The sequence below is a fragment of the Bombus pyrosoma genome, linkage group LG10 (assembly GCF_014825855.1).
Source record: "Bombus pyrosoma isolate SC7728 linkage group LG10, ASM1482585v1, whole genome shotgun sequence".
Taxonomy (NCBI): Eukaryota; Metazoa; Arthropoda; class Insecta; order Hymenoptera; family Apidae; genus Bombus; species Bombus pyrosoma.
Genome location: NC_057779.1, coordinates 4,253,242 through 4,267,159, shown reverse-complemented (window position 1 = coordinate 4,267,159; position 13,918 = coordinate 4,253,242). Strand labels below are relative to the sequence as shown.

At 47.8% G+C, this 13,918-nt stretch overlaps 1 protein-coding gene across 12 annotated transcripts in view; it reads right to left on the bottom strand.

Moving 5' to 3' along the window:
* The window catches only part of LOC122571427 (uncharacterized protein CG43867), a 98,593-nt gene that overhangs the window by 42,867 nt on the left and 41,808 nt on the right, over positions 1 to 13,918 (bottom strand). The window contains exon 1 of one of the 12 annotated variants that reach the window (XM_043735154.1): positions 8,559 to 8,582. The exons of the other annotated variants lie outside the window; for them this stretch is intronic. The gene's annotated coding sequence lies outside the window, so the exon portion shown is untranslated. Of the gene's footprint in view, positions 1 to 8,558; positions 8,583 to 13,918 lie in introns of those variants that run through there. 12 annotated transcript variants of the gene reach the window in all.

Below are 13,918 nucleotides of genomic sequence, written 5' to 3'. Positions count from 1 at the left end.
CGAGTACCGAGACGCGTTTGATATTCGGCGCGCGGGTTAGACAGCACGGAAACGTGGCCAGGATGCGAGCAACCAGCTGGAAGCCGGGATATCTCGGCTCTTGGTCATCCGCGTGTCACCACGGACGACGACTCGTAGTGACGTCGTTTTACGGTTGACATCGACGACCGTCACTGACGGGACGCATATAACCAGGTTTACGCGCGACCAGCACGACTCGTTGCGCTTCCCGCTTCGCGCCGTAATTGCCTGGAATTCGAGCAACGCTATTTCCGATCCGAAATTTCCTTCTTTCTGTTTTACAAGATTTAATCGTTACACAACGGTGGATCCAACGATGATGATCTTTTGGAGATTACCTCGAGGGGAGAAGACCGTGTTCGGGAGAAAGGTAAATTGATTTTAAGTGGTTCGAGCGTGGGTGGGTTTGATGGTTTTGGCAAGTTTTTATTTGCCGTGCTGGGGTGAGGTTTAGAGGCTCGTGAAACTGTAGAAACTACCAGCCGGGTTTTAATTGCGCAATTTGGAATGTTTTTATGGGTGCTTGAGGGGTGTTTGGGTGGAATTCGACTGAACGAGAAGATGGGTGCTAATTAATTACGAGGAGAGTTTTAAAACGCGTCGAACGAATGAAGTTTCGAGCAAGTATACCGTCGAATAAACGATTCAACGAGGCTCGAAAACTTCTTTAACCGTTTTTGTATTTTCCGAACGACTCTTAGGAAGAACGATAAAGATACAGACAAGGGGAGAGCGAACGAGAGAGTTTAATCCCCCGAAGAGAATTCATTGTCTGTCAGTCGATCGGCTCTGCAGGCGCTTGGAAACTTTCTTTCGAGTCTCTTGTTCTCGATGATCGTTCGATCACCGTCCGTAGTACATAACGAAGAAACATGGCTCGTTTAGATTTCCAAACGCGTCCGGAGATCCAAGAATAAGACGTGTCGGTTGGCTCGGCTTAACAGGATAACCGATTTAATTTCCCTCGACCTCAGCTGAACGAATGAAATATGTGCGAATCTCTTAATCGCGGAAAGGTTTAACGAGATCCGTAGACGTCGTAAATTCTCCCTTATTTCCAAATTAACCGCGCAGGCACGAGTATGCTTTTATTTGCGCGAGATGAACGCGCGTCCACGTTCAAACTGACCGCCGACAATATTTTCTGTCCACTGGCGTGGCCGCGTCTTGCCAGGCCGAGGCACGCAGCAACTGGGCCGGAAGTGGCTATTACGCGCGAGGAAAATTAAGTCCCGCGCATAATCGAGCTGCAGCTCGACGAGTCTGTCGTGCTTCTCGCCTTCTCTGTTCGTGGCGCGTTAATTTCCGATTGGATACGGTGAATAGATGTTCGATCTTTTGGATCGCTGAACCGAAACTGTAATTCGCAACCCTTCGCTCGCAGGACGGCGTATCCGTCGATCGATCTGCACGGGCTCCTCTGCTTTAATCCTGGCGTAGAAACAACGGAGCTGCGTTGTTCACCCATGACAGATAGAACGATGTAAACAAAGAAACGTGTAAACAACTAGATAAATAAAAACGCAAGCAAGCGAAAATGTAAATAAATAAAAATGTCAACGAACAAACAGAAGGAAGAATAAACATTTTAGAATAAATTGTTGCGAGATGCTCGTCCAAGCACGAAACGTAGAAACTACAGGAACAGGCACGAGAGAACGAACGCCAGAATAGTAGGGGACCAATGATTCGCGTTCCTGAGCACTGTTCCATCAATTTCTTCCTAATCCTAAGATCTCGAACGGTTGTCGTGCACAGAAACGTCCATCATACCACAGAATCACAACGTAATACACTTTCTTCCGCTTTAACTGAGACCAGGATCTCGATCCTTGTCTCTTCCAGACCAACTTCTACCGCCCACGTGTTCTATGCGATCTCCGAAAGCGCGCTTCGAGTGCCTGGAAAGATGATTAATCGATCCGATCGGTTAATTAACCGATGCGGTTTCATTAGAGGGGCTACCGGTGACCGACGGCTATGCCGAGAATTTTCGCGAAATTCTCCACCGACTCCAGAGCGCAGTTCGTGCTATGAATTTTGAGAGGCGATCAGGCCGCGCCCACGCGTCGTCCCGCATCAACGACGAGCGTTTTTTTCAATTACTCGACCGCCCAGGCGACCGGCGACGTCGTAATTATCGCTGACAACTTTGCAACTGGGTCAGGACCGTCGCTTAATCGCGGATCAACGGCGTTCTCCTTGCGTGGCTAGTCGCGAGCGAAAGAATTTCTGCGTTGGACGATGGAGAATTCCATCGAGCCAGCCACGTTACCGTTCCGACCAGCTTTCCAGAACTGCGCGTTCTTAGGTCACCTTTATCGAACGATTTTCATCTCTTATCATCAGTACGACAGACAAAGGCAAACTTTCGTCTGGAATCTAACGCTAATGGACGTTTTCCCCAAGTTATCAACGTCATTCGGCAGTCGAGTGCTCTTCAACAAGGCGAGGGAGGGGAGCAAGAAACGACGAGGCAAAAGAGGAAGCTGCGTATTTTCCCGTAGGCCACTGCTAATAGACTCATCAGCTAGGCTACTTAGCGGAGCCCAGGGTCGGGAACAGACTCGTGGTTGCGGTAGACGATCTATATCGAGTGATCGATACACACCGTGCAACTCGTGCAATAGCGAAAATCGATGAACTCAATAGGGTCGATCGCCAACAACAGCTTAAAAGGAGACCCTGTAATGCCTTTGAACGAACCTTCCTGCCATTTTTTACACCGCCGTGTCTCCGAAAGTTTTTCACGGCGGCGGTGCAGGAATGGAAGCTGAATAGAACGACAAAAGGCGACCGGGACCAATAAATTTCGATTCATCGGCGCGGCATTCGAAGTTCGGCAGCGTCTAAGGCACGCAAATAGAGGCTAAATCGTTTTCACCGGAGCCTCGAAAGGAGAGGAAGCCTGGTAGCGCCCTTTTAAAGTCGACGTAAGTGGATTTTCGGCCAAAATCAGCGATAAACTTGTCGACGTCCCCGCCCCTTCCCAGCCGGCTCGCGAACAAAATCAATATTTAATTCTGCCAACTTTTCCCGCTGCCTGATAACCGGATGAACGAAGAATGGAGCGGTAAACAGGAAGGAAGGAAGAAAAGAAAGAACGAGGTTGTGGAAAACGGAAGGAGAAAGAGGGGCCGCTCGGTGGGGAAGCGGAAGTTCGATAAGACGTACTGAAAACCGTCAACCAAGAATCTATCGCCCTGCGACTGTACGTTCACGGGTGAATTTTTTCTCCAAACGTTCTTCCTACTTTCATTTTTTATTCTCTTTAATTTTTTTTATTTTTAGAACGCATGGTACATCGAAAACATGTTTGCGCGAGGTGTATCGATATAACTTTTGCGAGATTAAATATTGCATTTTGGCAAGAAGTTGCCAGTACGATTAAAACAACGTGGAAACTTTGGTGGAACAACGGGAGACTGATATAATTAGCAGCGCGCCAATAACCTTTGCACCGGCACCGTTGAACGTTTAACGCGCGACGTGGAACGAGGCAGAGCGTGATTTCAAAATCTCACGGCATAATTATCGGAATGTAAATGCTGCATAATGTAGTTCCATTTAGTTCGATAATTGGTAAATGCACGGAGGCGAGGCGCACCGGTCGCGGCGGCTTTAATTAAATTTTCGCCTAGCCTCGCCAGACCGACCAAGTGCTGAAAACGATACGCTTCCGACACCGTAAAAAATGTCTGATCACGTTGTTCCTCTTTATCCTTCGCGGATCCAATTTTATTCTTCCTTGAACAAATACCAATTTCCAGCGAAATTTCCAACAAACTCAGACTTCCGAAAATGAGAAACCAGCTACACTTACGCTCGATTTAGCACCGCTTTTATGCTTCCAACGGTATCCTGACGTACGTACTGTACATCAGGGACCACAGCGTTCTTGTAATTATCACAATTTCAATAAAAATAAATTGCCAGCCAGAACGAGGCCACGTACTTCCATTTAGATCCCAGGAAACATTTCACGAAGAATTCTGTGGTCTCGCGAGAAACGTGTCCGAAAGCAGCCATAAATTGTCAGGGAAGAAGAACGATATATCTAGTCGAAACTGCGGCGAGGGTTCGAAGCTAACCCTACGCACGGTCAAACAAGTCCCAGGAACCGATAGGCGTGCGCGTGATGAAATTTAATAACGCTCCCGTGTCCGTCTTACAAACGAGCCCGATTAATTCCTCGGATAAGGCTAATCATCGCGGCGATCGTAGCGAGCAAAACGTTCGCGTCTAGCGCGAGGCTCGGTTACCCCGCATCCCTGTAAACGCAAATCTAACGAGTGGAATCGGAGGGGGAGATGAGAAAGAGAGACGGTCGATAAGGAGTGCAGATAAGCTTCGAACGCGGCGGCGATTTTTTCCCAGGCAGAAGATAAGCCGGATATTCCGGGGGCCTCGAGTTTCCCCCCACGAAGGGTGCGCGGACGTTGTCGTGGAAAATTCGGTCGCGAAACACAGCCGGTAAATTGGCCGTTTGTCAGTGCGTCTATGGTCGACACACCTATGTAAGGGTCTATGGGCCTGTGTAGTCGGGGAAATAGTTTGCTGTCTGCGTATAGGCCAACCAATGATGCGACGATAAATCATCGGCCGCTGTACGACCAGTAGTATACGTGCCGTCATTGATTTCCCTCCGCCGACACGCGCACCGGTTGCGTCTCGCGATTTATCGCGACCGTTATTGTTCTGTCAGCTCGTGATCGCTGAATTCTCCGGAAATTCGTGTTAGGATAAATACGCAAAGTTGATAGGGCATTATTAGAACTAAAGGATTTCGAGGAATTCGAGGTATTTAAAGCCGAGTGGATTTCAAGCGAGTACGAGCGTACTCGGAACGGACTGACTCATTGGCTGATTGATCGAAATCAGCCAGATTACGCGGGCTAATGGTTTAAGCATCCCTCGAGCCGGTTCTGCACTAATGTAGTGCTCTACAATACCAAGTTACGACGTCGTTGCTCGATCGACTAATTTTCATGGCGGAGACTCGGCCAGCCTCGCGTGGCTCGTTTACGTACGAACAATCTTCGGTCTGATACGTTGGCTTAAAGTCTCGCAGTATTTCCAAATACCGCGACCTATCCATTGGAAACTTAGAAAATGTTGAATCTGTCGTTAGTAACGAGAAACCTAAATACTTCGAATACTTGTCGAAAAATATGACCAAAATCATGGTCAATGAGCTTTTAATTACGCGAAGTGTGTAAAATTTCGCTACGATCGGTCTGAGTAGGTCGTTAGACGGGCTCATCGAGTACGTCCTTCGGCTTGTAATCTCCGCGAGAGGTCTGAACAGGTATAACGAGGAACCAGCGAGGAGTACGGCGAAATCGATAGAATTAATGACTCCGCGGCTATATAACCGGGTAATATTATCCCTCGCATGGTCGGGCTGCGCGCGGGATCGCGCGTTTCCACGGGCTTGTTATTCCCGCCCGACTTCCGCTCGATCGATCCTCCTTGACGATTCCTCGAGAGTCTCGCGCCCGTTCACCCCTTTCGTCGCGAAAAACCTACATCTATAGGCGTCTCTAGACGCTGCATGCCCGCAAAAACCTATCCCGATGGCTCTGTTTTCGTTCCGGGATCGTTGGGAATTGCCGTGAAAGATTAATCGAGTTCTCCAAGACGAAACGCGTAGCGTAAAGCTTCCAGCGATGTTTTGTCTACCGTATCAGCCAGCTAGCTAGCTACCTAACAAGCCTTTAAGTGAACGATCGTTTCAACTTTCGACGTTATTTAGAAACGAGCGAGTCTGCTCAAAGAGATCGACGATCGAGCAGATTATAGAAGAAAAGATCGGTGCGTTTCATCGTGGAAGAGAAAAGCCTGTGTTTCATTGAGGATCCGATGGAAAACTCATCGAGTGGCGGACTAATCAGTCTCGTATCTTGGGAGAATTCTTCTAAAGGATCGGTGATTAGCGTTGAAACTCGCGGTGATCCTATCGTTATGATGAAAATCTTCCAACGCATCAATCTCCGAACGCGAGAAACGTGAAAAAGGAGGAAAAGGAGGAAGAGAAAGATGGAGATAAAAAGAAGGAAAGCGCCGACAAAAACTCGACCGCCATCGGAGATGAGAGACGGTGTAATCAACGCGTTACATTCGACAGCGATTCGAAAACGCGACTCGACAGGGAAGAATACAGCTCGGTAATTTATATTTCTGGTGCGCGGATGTGGCGCACAGGGCCACGAATGGGACAAACAAAAGCGACGTGTAAATAACGAGAACGCTGATGCTTTCCCAGCCACCGGATGATCGTCATTGTTTCAGCTACAGGTACTTCTCGTTGTTCGCGAGATGGCCGACGAGAGTAGGGGGTGTGGGGCCACTCCCATTTACCCGTTTTCGTTCGCTCACGATTCCTCGATTACAATGCCTCGCGAGCTTTCCACCAGCATTAACGGAACACTGCAGCCGTGTGCGTTTTATTGCGGTTCGCATTAACAATTTAACGTGCAGGAATTGAAGCTGCCATATGGAAAGCGTTCACCATCCTAAGTGAATAATTGGAACGCAAATGGTCTGATCGCTGTCGGCTTCTTCTACATTTACGGAGTGAAGCAAGAGTACGGTACCGAACCTGTTTATACGAATTTGTCAAGGTACAAATAGTTTATGCAGAACCTCGATTAACTGGCTTGATCGAGTGACAAACAGTCAGGATAAATCGAGGTTCAACGGATAATCATGGGACCAGGCGAAATAAGCGAGACTGTGTATTCTGTGCTACGATAACCTTGATATTTCTGGACATGCGTTCTCTTTTATGACATAATCGTTTTTTCTTTTTCATTTATGACTGCAAGGAAGAGAAACACTTGGTCGATCGGGTTACTGGACAGGGATTCGAACTTGGATCTTCAGCTCGCCAGGAAGATGCTTCTTCGATTAAGTTACCCAAGCTGTCGGCTAATACTTTCATCCTAAATTCTTAGATTGTTCACTGGACGGCTGCTTAGAATGTAATAATATATATTTTCAATTTTTCATTTACAGGTGCTTCGTTACGCCAATTTTTTACTATCGTTAAACACTCTGTTAAATTAGGTATGTCGTCTTGTTGCCCCAAATACTAAAGAGCAAAATCGAAGCACCTTCTTTACGACTAAGTTCATCTTCTACAAGTCCATCGCCGGAATCATTTTATATAGCAGCGATCGCATCTGCATCGGTGATGTGCGAATTATTAGCCACTTTCTTATCTTAACTCACAACTAATAACTTTATAGATTAATCTCTCCTCTCTACATCTCTAACGGTAGATTCACCTACACCGAAATCAAGAATCATCGATGCCAGTGACTCAACCGAATTCTTGTAATATATAATATAATATAACGGTAATAATAACTGTCGGTACTCGGATGGTACCGTGCAACTAAACGGCAGAATTTGTTATGTACGTAAGACACGTACACGCGAGTGTTTGTTACTAGTAAACAGAAGACTCCGGATAATCCTGATAATAGACATCTTGGTTGATTGAGATGTCGAATAATCCGGCTAATCGAGATCCTACTGCAATTGGAATTCGTATTACAGAAGTTCACACTCAGATTGGTAGATTCAACCGCCGGTAGTTCGTTTAGTCGACCACTAACTAAAATCTCGTTCAAATAAATGAGGTTCTACTGCGAAGTGCATTTGCATACGTAACTTCAAAAGTAAACAATTATTAATAGAAGATGAATAAATTCTGCTGGTTATCTTGTACGAGTATTTATGAGAATTTCAAATTTTAGTCTCCACTGTTTCCATTGAGAATGAGAATTTCCATTGTTTTCTCATCACTCTGTACAAAAGTTTCCCCCGAAGAATATCGGTGACTGCCACTTGGCGTCCGAGAGGAGAGCGACATTGCCACGATGGTATTTAGATGAACGATTTGCACGGCGCGATCCAATATTTAGACGAGGACGCACGTGGCAGTCGTGTCGGTTCGTCTTTCATCCCCGAAGAACTCGCGATCACCGACTCGCAGAGAGCTCGAAGGAGCTGCCCTAATAAAAACTGCATCGTAGCATGTCGCGTTGCACTATTTACCAGCGGAATCTCGAGGATCGTGGCCGTGTATCGCGTGTAAACGACGCCGGCTCGAAATCCGCGGTTACGTCGGCATCGCGCTGGAAACTCTATTCCCTGCTCCTCGGGGAATTCCCGGCGTCTGCTTAGCGCCCGGCCCATCCCCGGGATTCCCGGCTCCCAATGACACGCCATTCGTGTCAGTACTAATCCGGACTAAGGAGGTTGAATGTAGGATTGTGGCCATTAATTCGAGCCACCCCTCGTGGCGAGCAGCCCGGCCACCGCAAACAATTCCGCCGCCACCCCTCGCCGAGGTTATCGGCGTCGTCCCGCTTCGCTCTCGTCGTTCGAGGATCATCGAACGCGTTGCGTGATCGAGGATCATAAGTGACGGAATTGACACCCCAAAGATCGTGCTTACGAGCGCTTTGTTTTTAAAGGGAGAAGCTTTTCAAGAGCACGATACACTTGTTCGAAAGGGTAAACCGTACCTTCGCCAAGGGTTAATCCTCGAACCGGTGAAATATCCTCCACAGTTAACTGTTTCTGCACTTTGAAACTGATACAGGATTCACGAGGTTGCTCGCGGAAGATGCTTGCAGCACTGAGATCCGGATCGAGATACTGTGAGATTAGCTTTGTTGCCTGTTTACTGCCCACGTCTAAAAATACAGCGATCGATACGGAGCATTAAGCGGTCGGGGGTCAAGGATGAGGGACGCGTGACAGGGTTGGTTCCGCGTTGAATTCTATTCCTGTTCCAGACGCCATTCGCCGCGGGACTCGGTTAAGCTCGTCGATGATCCCGTTCGTCTTAATCCGAAGCATCGTGTCAGAGGGTTGAAGAGAACGTGACGGTGTAACCGATCGGGCGAGCGTGAAAAATCCGCGAGGAATCCGCCCGGACGAACGAAGGCTTATCCGATCGCGGAAGAACCAGCAGCAGGAGACATCGAGAGGGGATCGTGCCGGGCGATGATGAATTACCGGAGGAACCATCCATCATTGTCATAAACAGCGCGAAGATCGCCGTTCCGGGGAGCAACCCCGAGCTGCAGGCGGCCCCTTGCTAAGATAATTACCGGCACCTTCCAATAATAACCTCAGAACGCCGGTGCTGTCAGTCTGTTAAGTATTATCGCTCGATTCCGCCGGGCTGCAGCTTCATTCGCCGAAATGTAACGACCACGTGTACAAGCGGCGGAAAAAGCGTGGGTTATATGGCGCCTTGTGTGACATGTTTTGGTGAATTTTCAGGCAGTATCATCTATCTCAAGAATACGTTTGAATAATAACCGAGTGAAAAACAACGTAATCTTCAGTTCTGCGAAAAAAAGATCATCAAGAACAGTAGGATGATTCTACGATTCCAGAGACTCTACGATGTTTTTACGAAGTTTTTCTACTAATAGAACTAACTTCAGATGTTTCTCTCTTCGCAGTCGTTGGAATCGCGTGAGAGCTTTCGCTAAAATTGATACAATGTTTTAATAACAAAAGTTTGCTAATTGTAATAATAAAAGTTGGAATAGCGTTAAATATTTGACGATATGTATTTCGTTGGCGCAACACAGCGCCGCGAACGGTAATTCTACGACTGTGAACATTTATTTCCCATAAGATGCTACATAAAGGCACGTGAGCGTAGGACACGAGCGATATTTCAGCGGCGCTTTCCACGAGGCAGGTAGCCGGATCGCTGGCGGAACCGCAGCGGATGCAACGAGCGCTGACAATATACCTATAAAACCGTCATCGTGGTCGCGATCTTCGTTATTCTGGCGCTATTTTCGACGGCGTTTCCGGCGACGTCGTCGGTGAATCAGCGGCCAGACGAGTGGAAACCCGCGTGTACGGTGAAACGCGGCGAACGGAGGACAGGGAAAGGGAAGTGTACTCGGCGTGGGTGTGCTTTTATTATCGTGTCATCCCGTAAGTGCAGCCGGTCCTCTCTCGTCGTTTCGTATCTCGTCGTCGTGCTCTGGCCTCGTTCGCTTTTTTTTTCCATTCTCAACGTCCAAGAGCCTCGCTGCGCGCACGCGATAAGCGGTTTGTTTGCATTGACCGTCCACCTCGATCGCTCATCGTTCAATCGCGGCGATTTCCAACGACGCAACGGATGTCACGATGGTTGCTGTCGATCGACCGTGACGATGTCTATGAAAGGACGGACGAGGGAAGCGCTGACGAAGCTTTCATGTGGCTGACGAATACTTTTAACCCTTTACCTGACGATCTAATTCCTAACACGCGTGTAATATAGCCGACAAAGTCTTTTGCGCGCTACGATGTTTATTCATAGGCTACCAATTTGAAATAGTAGGTTAAAAAAATTCATGGATCGATTTCCCGAGAGGTTCGATACCTGATACGGTCAGGTATGTTGGCAAATACACAGGTTCGCGGTCTCCACGTTGGAATAATTCAAAGAAATAGATGTTTATTAAATAGAAAAAGATACGGATGCTCGTTTGCATACTAATAAACGACGGAACGTGTCGTTAATTTTCCATCGTTCTCCATCGTCCGACAATCACATACCTCGGAATCGCGTGGTATTTTATGGCAGGTCCTAATGAGGTTTTCCTCACGACCGAGATGAGTAAGTCGCGGTAGTGATGCGGCAAGTTTTTAATTAACACGTTGATGTACTCGTCACCGAGCATTCCAGGGAACAACGGGTTTGGGCTCGTAATTTCGGTCGCGTCAACGTTACGTCGTAAAAGTTGGTTCCCTGGACAGGCTCGTGTCGTCCGTAACGGGGCGAATAATTCCGGGTAGAAGCAACGGGAAAAGAAGCCGTCAGCTTTACGATGTAACAACACCGAGAACACCGCTACGTGTTGATTAAAGTTACCATCGTTGCTTATTCGACGTACCGCTAAAAACGCCTCTGCTATCTCTGCACCACGTGCCAAACGATCGTTTTAACGACAGTTGTAAAATATGGCGGTGCATGAAACTTTTTACTTTCCTGGTAGATCTTGCGACGATTCGAAAGAGAACTAAAATTCGATCGATCGAAGTTCGAGATACTGCAGGTAGGGTAAGGTTACAAAATTCGAATCGACTTGACACGCAGATATTTTAATCGCCGGTCGTTGAGAGCAACTCGAACATCCACCGTGTCAGGAACGAATCGTACGTGAATAAGTTTTATGTTTAATTGGCCGTGCTCGAGAATAGCGTCTGTTACGAAATCGTACGCATCCTGGCTTCTCCCATGGGGAACAAGCAAAAAATCCCAGGGAAGACCCCCGAAACGAGGAGTGAAATACGGGTGTTGCGAGACCGCGACGGATATCGATGCGACAATTTCCATGGAGAGTTGTTCCCCGTGAAAAGTGAAGACGGACGAGAGGGAAGAAAAGCGAAAGTAGAGAAAAACGAGCGTACAGAGTGAGGCAGAGAGAGCGTGCAGGAGGAGGTAAAAGGAGGATCGAGAGGGAGAGCCGCGTTCGAAGAGACGGCCGGTAGTTTAATTTATAAATAGCGCTGCCGGGAACGGACGCTAGCAGTTAATAAGCCCCTGCTTTGAACTTGCCACCAAGTGCGATCGTTCATATCCAGCGAATGGATCGATTCGAGGCTCACGCGACGACTTGTACTAATCGTCGCGATTAACGATTACGATCCATTCTCGCGTCCGTTATCTTTCTCTCCGACACGCGTGCATACGCGAAACAATAGCGGGTGCATTAAGAAAGCCACGGAAAGAATAGAAGCCTGGTCTGTCTGTGTCTGACAATGGCAGACGCGTTCTACTGGCGCCAGGGCGGTACGCTCACGAATCAGCCGGAAACGGGTGCGTCGTTTAGATCCATTTGCAAAAGCCAGCCCGCTTCAATTTCCTACCACCTCTTTCTTCCTCGTTCCTCGAGATATACTCGAACGTATAAAACGGACGGTACGCGACCAGACCTCGAGAAAGGGAGGAAGAAACCTCGTCGCGTCGCGAGAAAATGGCTAATCTCGAGAAGCTGAATTTTTCAAGCATCGATTTAAAGAGAACGCTCGTGTTCGAGGCAACTGGATTCTGAAAGTCGGTTACGAGAAATTTCCACGCCGATATGGGCTTCTCTCACTACCGAGAGAATCCACTAACCGACGACGAAGGAGGAAGGAGAATTTTCACTTTACGATTCTCTCGCCTAATCCGCCTAAAGGTCGCTCGTAAGCGAGACGGTTCGTTCGTGACGGGTACGACGATTGGATGGCCTCGCTTTGTCACTCATTGTGTACCAAACCGTTTCCGCGTCTTCTTCTTTCTTTTCTATTTTTCCCTTTCTCTTCTTCGTTCGAGAAGATCGTACGGAAGCCTGATCCGCGATATTTCCGCTCCGTTTTATTACATCGTAATTGTGGAATTGTCCCGGTAAAGGGTCGCACACCAACGAAGACTCTGTTCCGCAATTTCGCCAGTTATCGGCCCTCCTCTCGTTTCTTCCTTCTACATCCCTGCCTTTTACGCGGCCGACACTTAATGAAACGTGGCACGAGTCCGTGTCGTACACGCATTGCCAACGAAATGTATCAATTTCGTTGATGACACGACACCGCTACCTCGCCAAACCCATCTGGAAAATACCCAAACTCGCTCGCCACGTGACGCGTTTGATGTGGAACCGGACCACGATAATGACCACGTCGAGATCGATACGGTATCTAATTGATAGCGGAGTGTAACGAGCTGTGTGTTGCTCTTTTACGTATCCGTATCGGTGATACAAAGGCTGCCTGAAAATCCCGTCTGTTCTTTTTCTTCTTTTTGTCCTGTCACGATCGTTAGTTGAAACATTGTAACGAAAAAATGCTCGCATCCAAGTTTGAGAATCGGATTTTGTTCCTGCTTACTTTTTCGTTCGTTAATAACTCTTAACGAATTCTCCGGACGAAAAAAAAAAAGAAAATTACGTCGCCGTTTCGCGACGGAAGGTTCGACGAAAAAAATCGATCTCGCCTGATATTTACGAGCAAACCGGCGGAATTCTGAAAAGAGACACGTGGAACAGGGCAAGCTGGCACTGTAACGGCGGAATTACATTTTTTTCAGTCGCGCGACAATTTCTCATTCTCGTCCGGTACGGCCGAGAACGTACTAATTAAAATTCTTGCGCGAAGAAAGGGCCGCGCGAGAGCACTCGTTGAATAAAACGGAGAGAAAGGAAAAATGAAAAGCCGAATATACATCCAAGCGGAAAACCTGAGGCCGCGACCCGGAAACCGTGCCGGTAAATAAGGATAGCGCGGCTTTACGTCTCGCGGATACGAATACGCTCTACTGGCGAATGGTAACAGCCAACTTTTCAACGGAATTTTTCCACGGAACGTTTAACGATCTTAACGAACTGTGGGTATCGACGCGATAATCGTTACACGATCGTCTTACGAATTCTCTTGCTTCCCCACCTTTTAACTGTTATTTTATTTCCCCGCCTTTTAGCAAACTTCTACTTTCTATACAATAGCGAAAGTGAAAGAAAAGTTTCGTCTATGGCGATTCGACACATCTACAGGCAATGGCTGGCGCGCACCTGTTTGGCGCCGCAGAGTTTCCAGCATTGAATTAACTCGAAACAATATATCGCCGGCATTGTTAACCGAGTCTGCGTTGAGCTCCGGCGCGAGGCTACTTCATTTATCAAGTTAAACAATGGGTCTGGTTCCCCCTGGTTGGATGGGCTATCAGCCCTCTTCGAGGTTTCCACGGAAAATCTCTTTCCCCGTTCTCATCTTCCGCTCAAAATCACCCCGAACGTTTCTTCTCTTTGTCTGTGCGGGCCTGCTGTTTTTCTCCGGGCTCCAGTCCGCGAACGTGAGATTTTCCACGGGAGAACACGCCAACCGGAGG